The sequence below is a fragment of the Triticum dicoccoides genome, chromosome 3B (assembly GCF_002162155.2).
Source record: "Triticum dicoccoides isolate Atlit2015 ecotype Zavitan chromosome 3B, WEW_v2.0, whole genome shotgun sequence".
Lineage (NCBI taxonomy): Eukaryota > Viridiplantae > Streptophyta > Magnoliopsida > Poales > Poaceae > Triticum > Triticum dicoccoides.
In genome coordinates, this window is record NC_041385.1 from 649,539,331 (window position 1) to 649,551,590 (window position 12,260).

The window sequence follows — 12,260 nt, forward strand, 5'->3', positions numbered from 1 at the left end:
TCTCCATCGTGCCCGGCAAGCCTGTCGGGACGGTCTTGAGACTTGTCTTCGAGGCAACCTCGACCTTGCTGGGCTCGCCTGCCCGGCAAGGGAGGTTTTTCCTTGGTGATATCTTGCTCCTCTAGCTTGTCTTGGTCTTCTTGATCCGCCCTTTGATTCCTCAAAGAGATGATCTTTTCTTGCTTGGTTTGGTCTTGGATGTCGTAACCTTGCTTTTGAGCCTATGCACAGTCTGGGCAACACACCCAGGGTTTGTTGCACCGACAGGGAGTTTCCACTGCCCATACCCATTCGCTCTCTCCCACTTCTCTTCCTCTCTCTCCAGCAATGAACAAGCAGTCGGGGGGCACCGTCTCCGTGCCGTCCTCTGCGTTTCCATCCGGTGGGATCATTCCCCACATTCTCCTCTTCCCATGGATGTCGGTATTGCCTCCATTTTCCTCTCCCTTGGTTCTCTTCTTTGGATCTAGGCTTTAGGGCAATATTTTTGGCATTCATCGATTTTTTTGCCAAATCGAGGCTTGAGTAGGGTGTAGAGGTCCTCTAGACTAGGTGGATTGGAGATTGGTATGAGAAAATTTGATGGAATCCCCGGTAGTATCGAATCTAGCAGCGGCAGTGGTCAGACCGTCATCCTCCGCCTCAGGCGCTACTACCGGTCCCCTGGAGCGGTACTACTGCTTGTAGGTGGCACTACCGCTGCCTAGGAGCGGTACTACCGCTCGGGATGCCGACTTCCACTTTCCCCGTACCAATCTATGATTCTTTTTGCTTCTTTCTGCTGGCTTATGCAATGTTCTTCTTTTGCTTTCGTTGCCATTGTGTGTGGGGTCCAGGTGATGGCAATTCGGAGCAGCCAGCCCATCGCATCAACCCCAGGCGTCCTGGAGGATCAAAGCGCTATCGCACTTCTGAGACGGATGTTGCATCATCAAGTGCTCAACCAACGCAGCCCAAGCCTCCTTCCAAGCAAGTTGCGAGCAAGCCAAAGCCGAAGGTTAAGTCTGTACCAGAGATGTCAGCTAAGAAGTTCTGTGTGGCTCATTGCCGTAATCCGTATTCCCAGCCTCAAGAACCAGATCTTATCAATCGCCCTTTCTAGAACCGGCAGCAGTGGTCTATCTTCTTCGACGTGCTCAAAGAAAAGAAGAACGTCTTCGTGGGTGTCCATTCCATTGACATTCCTTATTTGGAGAAGGGTCGTGCCTACTTTGGAGAGGCTCTTGATATGTGTGCTCAGCTAAACATCCTCAAGCTCATGGATTTCAACAAGGACTTTGATGCAGAAATGGTGGCTCAATTTTATGCCACTGTTCACCTTGGCACTAACGAGGAAAGGACCTTGACGTGGATTTGTTGGGGAACGTAGTAATTTCAAAATTTTCCTACGCACACACAAGATCATGGTGATGCATAGCAACGAGAGGAGGAGTGTATCTTCATACCCTTGAAGATCGCTAAGCGGAAGCGTTTATCAACGCGGTTGATGTAGTCGTACGTCTTCACGATCCGACCGATCCAAGTACCGAACGCACGGCACCTCCGAGTTCTGCACACGTTCAGCCCGATGACGTCCTCGCCTTCTCGATCCAGCAAGACGGGCGAAGTAGTAGATGAGTTCCGGCAGCACTACGGCGTGGTGACGGTGTTGGTGAAGAACAATCTCCGCAGGGCTTCGCCTAAGCACTACGGAAACTATGACGGAGGATAAACTAGAGGGGATGGGGTTGCCGGCACACGGCTTGGTGTTTCTTGATGTGTCTTTGGTGCTAGCCCTACCCCTCTATTTATATGTTGAGCCTTGGGGTCAAAACTTGGAGTAAAAGCCTCCACAAAGTCGGTTTCACCCGAAAGGCAAGAGTCCTTCTCGGACTCCAGGGCCAGACGCCAGGGTTCCCGGCGTCTGGACCCAGACGCCAGCGACCCTGGCGTCTGGCCCCTGGACTCCGCAAAACTTCCTTTTGCGCTTTCCAAAAACCTTGTGGGCTTTCCCCTTTGGCCCAAATAACGTGTTCTCGTTCCCAAACATTTCGGGAAACATCCGGAACCCCTTCCGGTGAATTCCGGAACTCTTCCGGAGATCAAACACTATTATCCCATATATCAAACTTTATCTCCGGACCATTCCGGAGTTCCTCGTCATGTCCATGATCTCATCCGGGACTCCGAACAACATTCGGTTACCAACATACATAACTCATATAATACTATATCGTCAATGAAACGTTAAGCGTGCGGACCCTACGGGTTCGAGAACTATGTAGACATGACCTAGAACTTGTTTCCGGTCAATAACCAATAGCGGGACCTGGATGCCCATATTGGCTCCCACATATTCTACGAAGATCTTTATCGGTCAAACCGCATAACAACATACGTTGTTCCCTTTGTCATCGGTATGTTACTTGCCCGAGATTTGATCGTCGGTATCCAATACCTAGTTCAATCTCGTTACCGGCAAGTCTCTTTACTCGTTACATAATGCATCATCCCGCAACTAACTCATTAGTCACATTGCTTGCAAGGCTTATAGTGATGTGCATTATCAAGAGGGCCCAGAGATACCTCTCCTACAATCGGAGTGACAAATCCTAATCTCGAAATACGCCAACCCAACATGTACCTTTGGAGACACATGTAGTACTCCTTTATAATCACCCAGTTACGTTGTGACGTTTGGTAGCACCCAAAGTGTTCCTCCGGCAAACGGGAGTTGCATAATCTCATAGTTACAGGAACATGTATAAGTCATGAAGAAAGCAATAGCAACATACTAAACGATCAAGTGCTAGGCTAACGGAATGGGTCATGTCAATCACATCATTCTCCTAATGATGTGATCCCATTAATCAAATTACAACTCATGTCTATGGTTAGGAAACTTAACCATCTTTGATTAACGAGCTAGTCAAGTAGAGGCATACTAGTGACGCTATGTTTGTCTATGCATTCACACATGTATTATGTTTCCGGCTAATACAATTCTAGCATGAATAATAAACATTTATCATGATATAAGGAAATAAATAATAACTTTATTATTGCCTCTCGGGCATATTTCCTTCAGTCTCCCACCTGCACTAGAGTCAATAATCTAGTTCACATCGCCATGTGATTTAACACCAATATTCATATCTGTATATGATTAACACCCATAGTTCACATCGTCATGTGACCAACACCCAAAGGGTTTACTAGAGTCAATAATCTAGTTCACATTGCAATGTGATTAACACCCAAAGAGTACTAAGGTGTGATCATGTTTTGCTCATGAGAGAAGCTTAGTCAATGGATCTGTCATATTCAGAGTCGTATGTATTTTGCAAATATTCTATGTCTTCAATGCTCTGCATGGAGCTACTCTAGCTAATTACTCCCACTTTCAATATGTGTCCAGATTGAGACTTAGAGTCATCTGGATCGGTGTAAAAGCTTGTATCTTTGTAACTTTTACGATGAGCTCTTTTATCACTTCCATTATCGAGAAATATTTTCTTAGTCCTCACTAAGGATATTCTTGACCGCTGTCCAGTGATCTACTCTTAGATCAAAATTGTACTCCCTTGCCAAACTCAGAGCAAGGTATACAATAGGTCTGGTACATAGCATAGCATACTTTATAGAACCTATGACTGAGGCATAGGGAATGACTTTCATTCTCTTTTCTATTTTCTGCCGTGGTCGGGATTTGAGTCTTACTCAATTTCACACCTTTGCAACACAAGCAAGAACCTTTTCTTTGACTGTTCCATTTTGAACTACTTCAAAATCTTGACAAGGTATGTACTTATTGAAAAAACTTATCAAGTGTCTTGATCTATCTCAATAGATCTTGATGCTCAATATGTAAGCAGCTTCACCGAGGTCTTTCTTTGAAAGAACTCCTTTCAAACACTCCTTTATGCTTTGCAGAATAATTCTACATTATTTTCGATCAACAATATGTCATTCACATATAGTTATCAGAAACGCTGTAGTGCTCCCACTCACTTTCTTGTAAATACAGGCTTCACCGTAAGTCTGTACAAAACTATATGCTTTGATCAACTTATCAAAGCGTATATTCCAACTCCGAGATGCTTGCACCAGTCCATAGATGGATCGCTGGAGCTTGCACAATTTGTTAGCACCTTTAGGATTGACAAAACCTTCTGGTTGCATCATATACAACTCTTCTTTAAGAAAACCATTAAGGAATGCAGTTTTGTTTATCCATTTGCCAGATTTCATAAAATGCGGCAATTGCTAACATGATTCAGACAGACTTAAGCATAGATACGAGTGAAAAACTCTCATCGTAGTCAACATCTTGAACTTGTCGAAAACCTTTTGCGACAATTCTAGCTTTGTAGATAGTAACACTATCAGTGTCCGTCTTCCTCTTGAAGATCCATTTATACAATATGGTTTGCCGATCATCGGGCAACTCCACCAAAGTCCACACTTCGTTCTCATACATGGATCCTATCTCAGATTTCATGGCCTCCAGCCATTTCGCGGAATCTGGGCTCACCATCGCTTCTTCGTAGTTCGTAGGTTTGTTATGGTCTAGTAACATAACTTCCAGAACGGGATTACCGTACCACTCTGGTGCGGATCTTACTCTGGAAGACCTACGAGGTTCTGTAGTAACTTAATCTGAAGTTTCATGATCATCATCATTAACTTCCTACTAATTGGTGTAGTAGTCACAGGAACAGATTTCTGTGATGAACTACTTTCAAATAAGGGAGCAGGTACAGTTACCTCATCAAGTTCTACTTTCCTCCCGCTCACTTCTTTTGAGAGAAACTCCTTCTCTAGAAAGGATCCATTCTTAGCGACGAATGTTTTGCCTTTGGATCTGTGATAGAAGGAGTACCCAATAGTCTCTTTTGGGTATCCTATGAAGACGCACTTCTCCGATTTGGGTTCAAGCTTATCAGGTTGAAAACCTTTTTCATATAAGCATCGCAACTCCAAACTTTAAGAAATGACAGCTTAGGTTTACTGCTAAACCATAGTTCATACAATGTCGTCTCAACGGATTTAGATGGTGCCCTTTTAACGTGAATGCAGCTGTCTTTAATGCATAACCCCAAAACGATAATGGTAAATCAGTAAGAGACATCATAGATTGCACCATATCCAATAAAGTGCGGTTATGACGTTCGGACACACCATAACGTTGTGGTGTTCCAGGTGGCGTGAGCTGTGAAACTATTCCACATTGTTTTAATTGAAGACCAAACTCGTAACTTAAATATTCGTCTCCGTGATCAGATCGCAGAAACTTTATTTTCTTGTTACGATGATTTTTCCACTTCACTCTGAAATTCTTTGAACCTTTCAACTATTTCAGACTTATGTTTCATCAAGTAGATATACCCATATCTGCTCAAATCATCTTGTGAAGGTCATAAAATAATGATACTTGCCACGAGCATCAGCACTCATTGGATCGCATACATCGGTATGTATTATTTCCAATAAGTCAGTAGCTTGGTCCATTGTTCCGGAGAACGGAGTTTTACTCATCTTGCCCAAAAGGCACGGTTCGCAAGCATCAAATGATTCATAACCAAGTGATTCCGACAATCCATCTTTATGGAGTTTATTCATGCGCTTTACACCGATATGACCCAAACGGCAGTGCCACAAATAAGTTGCACTATCATTATTAACTTTGCATCTTTTGGCATCAATATTATGAATATGTGTATCACTATGATCGAGATCCAACAAACTATTTTCATTGGGTGTATAACCATCGAAGGTCTTATTCATGTAAACAGAATAACAATTATTCTCTAACTTTAAATGAATAACCGTATCACAATAAACACGATCAAATCATGTTCATGCTCAACGCAAATGCCAAATAACATTTATTTAGGTTTAACACTAATCCCGAAAGTATAGGGAGTGTGCGATGATGATCATATCAATCTTGGAACTACTTCCAACACTCATCGTCACTTCCCCTTCAACTAGTCTCTGTTTATTCTGTAACTCCTGTTTCGAGTTACTAATCTTAGTAACCGAACAAGTATCAAATACTCAGGGGCTACTATAAACACTAGTAAGGCACACATCAATAACATGTATATCAAATATACCCTTGTTCACTTTGCCATCCTTATTATCCACCAAATATTTGGAGTAGTTCCACTTCCAGTGACCATTTCCTTTGCAGTAGAAGCACTCAGTTTCAGGCTTAGGTCCAGCTTTGGGCTTCTTCACGGGAGTGACAACTTGTTTGCCATTCTACTTGAAGTTTCCCTTTCTTTCCCTTTGCCCTTTTCTTGAAACTAGTGGTCTTGTCAATCATCAACACTTGATGCTCTTTCTTGATTTCTACCTTCGTCGATTTCAACATCACGAAGAGCTCGGGAATTGTTTTCGTCATCCCTTGCATACTATAGTTCATCACGAAGTTCTAGTAACTTAGTGATGGTGACTAGAGAATTCTGTCAATCACTATCTTATCTGGAAGATTAACTCCCACTTGATTCAAGCGATTGAAGTACTCAGACATTCTGAGCACATGCTCACTAGTTGAGTGATTCTCCTCCATCTTTTAGCCATAGAACTTGTTGGAGACTTTATGTCTCTCAACTCGGGTATTTGCTTGAAATATTAACTTCAATTCCTGGAACATCTCATATGGTCCATGACGTTCAAAACATCTTTGAAGTCCCGATTCTAAGCCGTTAAGCATGGTGCACTAAACTATCAAGTAGTCTTCATATTGAGCTAGCCAAACGTTCATAACGTCTGCATCTGCTCCTGCAATAGTTCTGTCACCTAGCGGTGCATTAAGGACATAATTCTTCTGTGCAGCAATGAGGATAAACCTCATATCACGGATCCAATCCGCATCATTGCTACTAACATCTTTCAACACAATTTTCTCTAGGAACATATCAAAATAAACATATGAAAACAACAACACAAGCTATTGATCTACAACATAATTTGCAAAATACTACCAGGACTAAGTTCATGATAAATTTAAGTTCAATTAATCATATTACTTAAGAACTCCCACTTAGATAGACATCCCTCTAATCCTCTAAGTGATTACGTGATCCATATCAACTAAACCATGTCCGATCATCATGTGAGATGGAGTAGTTTCAACGGTGAACATCAATATGTTGATCATATCTACTATATGATTCACGCTCGACCTTTTGGTCTCCGTGTTCTGAGGCCATATCTGTATATGCTAGGATCGTCAAGTTTAACCTGAGTATTCCGCGTGTGCAACTATTTTGCACCCGTTGTATTTGAACGTAGAGCCTATCACACCCGATCATCACGTGGTGTCTCAGCACGAAGAACTTTCGCAACGGTGCATACTCAGGGAGAACACTTCTTGATAATTAGTGAGAGATCATCTTATAATGCTACCGTCAAACAAAACAGAATAAGATGTATAACAGATAAACATCATATGCAATCAAAATATGTGACATGATATGGCCATGATCATCTTGCGCCTTTGATCTCCATCTCCAAAGTACTGTCATGATCTCTATCGTCGCCGGCACGACACCATGATCTTCATCATCTTGATCTATATCAATGTGTCGTCACATGGTCGTCTCGCCAACTATTGCTCTTGCAACTATTGCTATCGCATAGCGATAAAGTAAAGCAATTATTTGGCACTTGCATCTTATGCAACAAAGAGACAACCATAGAGCTTCTGCCAGTTGCCGATAACTTCAACAAAACATGATCATCTCATACAACAACTTATATCTCATCACGTCTTGACCATATCACATCACAACATGCCCTGCAAAAACAAGTTAGACGTCCTCTACTTTGTTGTTGCAAGTTTTACGTGGCTGCTACGGGCTTAGCAAGAACCGTTCTTACCTACGCATCAAAACCACAACGATAGTTCGTCAAGTTAGTGCTATTTTAACCTTCGCAAGGACCGGGCGTAGCCACACTCGATTCAGCTAAAGTGAGAGAGACAGACACCCGCCAGCCACCTTTAAGCACGAGTGCTCGTAACGGTGAAACCAGTCTCGCGTAAGCGTACGCGTAATGTCGGTCCGGGCTGCTTCATCTCACAATACCGCCGAACCAAAGTATGACATGCTGGTAAGCAGTATGACTTGTATCACCCACAACTCACTTGTGTTCTACTCGTGCATATGACATCTACGCATAAAACCAGGCTCGGATGCCACTGTTGGGGAACGTAGTAATTTCAAAATTTTCCTACGCACACACAAGATTATGGTGATGCATAGCAACGAGACGAGGAGTGTATCTTCATACCCTTGAAGATCGCTAAGCGGAAGCGTTTATCAACGCGGTTGATGTAGTCGTACGTCTTCACGATCCGACCGATCCAAGTACCGAACGCACGGCACCTCCGAGTTCTGCACACATTCAGCTCGATGACGTCCTCGCCTTCTCGATCCAGCAAGACGGGCAAAGTAGTAGATGAGTTCCGGCAGCACTACGGCGTGGTGACGGTGTTGGTGAAGAACAATCTCCGCAGGGCTTCGCCTAAGCACTACGGAAACTATGACGGAGGATAAACTAGAGGGGACGGGGTTGCCGGCACACGGCTTGGTGTTTCTTGATGTGTCTTTGGTGCTAGCCCTACCCCTCTATTTATATGTTGAGCCTTGGGGTCGAAACTTGGAGTAAAAGCCTCCACAAAGTCGGTTTCACCCGAAAGGCAAGAGTCCTTCTCGGACTCCAGGGCCAGACGCCAGGGTTCCCGGCGTCTGGACCCAGACGCCAGCGACCCTGGCGTCTGGCCCCTAGACTCCGCAAAACTTCCTTTTGCGCTTTCCAAAAACCTTGTGGGCTTTCCCCTTTGGCCCAAATAACGTGTTCTCGTTCCCAAACATTTCGGGAAACATCCGGAACCCCTTCCGGTGAATTCCGGAACTCTTCCGGAGATCAAACACTATTATCCCATATATCAAACTTTATCTCCGGACCATTCCGGAGTTCCTCGTCATGTCCATGATCTCATCCGGGACTCCGAACAACATTCGGTTACCAACATACATAACTCATATAATACTATATCATCAACGAAACGTTAAGCGTGCGGACCCTACGGGTTCGAGAACTATGTAGACATGACCTAGAACTTGTTTCTGGTCAATAACCAATAGCGGGACCTGGATGCCCATATTGGCTCCCACATATTCTACGAAGATCTTTATCGGTCAAACCGCATAACAACATACGTTGTTCCCTTTGTCATCGGTATGTTACTTGCCCGAGATTTGATCGTCGGTATCCAATACCTAGTTCAATCTCGTTACCGGCAAGTCTCTTTACTCGTTACATAATGCATCATCCCGCAACTAACTCATTAGTCACATTGCTTGCAAGGCTTATAGTGATGTGCATTACCGAGAGGGCCCAGAGATACCTCTCCTACAATCGGAGTGACAAATCCTAATCTCGAAATACGCCAACCCAACATGTACCTTTGGAGACACATGTAGTACTCCTTTATAATCACCCAGTTACGTTGTGACGTTTGGTAGCACCCAAAGTGTTCCTCCGGCAAACGGGAGTTGCATAATCTCATAGTTACAGGAACATGTATAAGTCATGAAGAAAGCAATAGCAACATACTAAACGATCAAGTGCTAGGCTAACGGAATGGGTCATGTCAATCACATCATTCTCCTAATGATGTGATCCCATTAATCAAATGACAACTCATGTCTATGGTTAGGAAACTTAACCATCTTTGATTAACGAGCTAGTCAAGTAGAGGCATACTAGTGACGCTATGTTTGTCTATGCATTCACACATGTATTATGTTTCCTGTTAATACAATTCTAGCATGAATAATAAACATTTATCATGATATAAGGAAATAAATAATAACTTTATTATTGCCTCTCGGGCATATTTCCTTCAGGATTACCAATGGCAAACTTCTCTCAGTCAAATGGAAGGCGTTCATGGAACTTTTGGGTATTGAAGATCAAGGGCTTGACAACTCGGTTGGCTTTCGCCCCCACAAGGAGGCTACCTCTACTCACAAGTAGGCTCTTTGGCCATATAGCACGGTGAAGGTTCATCCCATCACGAAGAAGACATATGAGTTGTTTCCTTTTCTAGATATTATTCATCGTATCTTCAGACACACTCTTTTCCCTCATATTGGGAACTTGGATCAGGTTCATTCCTACCTTTTGGATATGTTGCTCTTTTGTCAGCATGAGAAGGAGGCAAGCACAAGAGAGTCCTTGGATGTTTCACATGTCATGTGGTCGGAGCTCCTCGCTGCCATCACTGAGCGCAAGTGCCCCATCTATGCCCCCGGCCTGATGCTTCTTATTGAGAAGGCATGGGCATACACCTATCTGGATGTCAGGTTGGAAACTGGTGACTTGGTCTCTCATGAGATTGTTCGTCTGACACAGAAGGAGCAATGGGGCACTCCTGTTACGAAGGCTATGACTCCTTTGGGAGATGATTAGGATGAGGCCGATGATGATGATGATTATGATCCCTCTGGTGTGGAGCCACCTTGGGCTAAGAAGCTCAGCTGAAGATGAAGAAGTTGTTCCGTATGGAGTCCCACGGGCAGTTTATGGCACATGTGTCAGAGAAGAACTCACGCAGTCGTCACAAGGCTCTTATGTGTCAGCTTGGAGTTGAAGTTAACAGTGGGTCAGAGGACAAGATCACAGATGAGGAGGAGTGGATCTCTCAGCATTGTCCATGGACGGATTCAGACACCGATCAGCCTGCTGCTACTGTCGATGGCGGAGGCGCGGGCGACCATGCAGAGCTATGATGATGGGGATCTTCGGCATTGCTATCACCTGTGACTGTAGTAGAACTCTTTTACCTTTTGGGGGAGAGAGTTTAGGGATTTGCCGAGTTGCGACCGCGTCTTATTTGACGTGTCTTTCTCCCTCGCGAACTCTTTTGTCGTGTTGCTTTGGTTTGGTTTGTGCTTGTGAGACTTGGTTACCCTGTCATATGATGTGAGACATATGCTACCTTTTTATTATCTAATGCTTGTCTAGTACTTTGGTAGTATGTGAGTTGCATGCTTAACTTATGTCCTTTCTATGCTCACTTACTACTTCTTGCACCCTAGTTTAAGTTTCCCATATTGTAGATGCAAGTGTTGTCGGTCTATCAAATATAGGGGGAGTGTTGATCCTAGTGTGTGTGCTTTGCATCCCAAAAGCATTCTTAATTAAGTGCACACATCTAGGGGGAGCCCGTCTATATTTTGTAGATTCTAGGGTTTGCTTATTCTCTTGTTATATCTCTATGCAAATCTCGTGTTGTCATCAATCCACCAAAAAGGGGGAGATTGTTAGGGCATATTTCTCTCTAAGTGGTTTTGGTGATTGATGACAATGGGTTTGCGGACTGCGTATTGAGCATGTCAGATATTCATTCATATGGCACGAGACGATTTCTTCCCCTCGGAGCTTAAAGTGAAGACGGTGTACTTTTCCTTCATTTCAGTTTTGGTGGTCTTGAGTCATAGGAGATATCGTACTATCAAGAGGGGGTCTGTGTCGGAAAGGGTGGTCGAATCAACACGTACACATCTCTCTTGCACCCCTAGCTCTTCCCCACATCCTTGGAGGATCCTTCATTATCGTGGAAGTGGCATTGGAGAGGAGCCAGCGGTAAGGGTAGTGGCAGTACCGCCCAAGGCAACAGGCGACAGTACTGCTGTAGCAGCAGTAGTACCGCCCAAGCAATAGGCGGTAGTTCTGCTCCAGTTCCGCCCTAGTACCGCTTCGACTTGGGACATGTTGTTCTCGTGTCGGGTCCAGCGGTAGTACCGCTCGTGAGTGGTAGTACCGCACCTACCACCGTAACTAGTGCCACTCGGGGTCTCTCTCCTCTATCCCTTCTCCCTGTGCAGCTACTGAGCGCGGTCACAGCGGTAGTACCACTGGGCCAAGCGGCAGTACCGCGCGCTGCGGGCTGAGAGTGGGGATAATGGTTCGATTGTTCCCCCACTATAAAAGGGGGTCTTCTTCCCCAAGAAGACTTACCTCTTCCTCCCCCAAACTCCATTGTTGCTCCAAAGCTCATTTTCGCGCGATCTCTCTCCCTAGCCAATCAAACTTGTTGATTTTCTAGGGATTGGTTGAGAAGGCCCGGATCTACACTTGCACCAAGAGAAATTTGATTCCCCCCACTAATCGCTTGCGGATCTTTTTACTCTTGGGTGTTTGAGCACCCTAGACGGCTGAGGTCGCCTCGGAGCCACATTCCATTCTGGTGAACCTTCGTG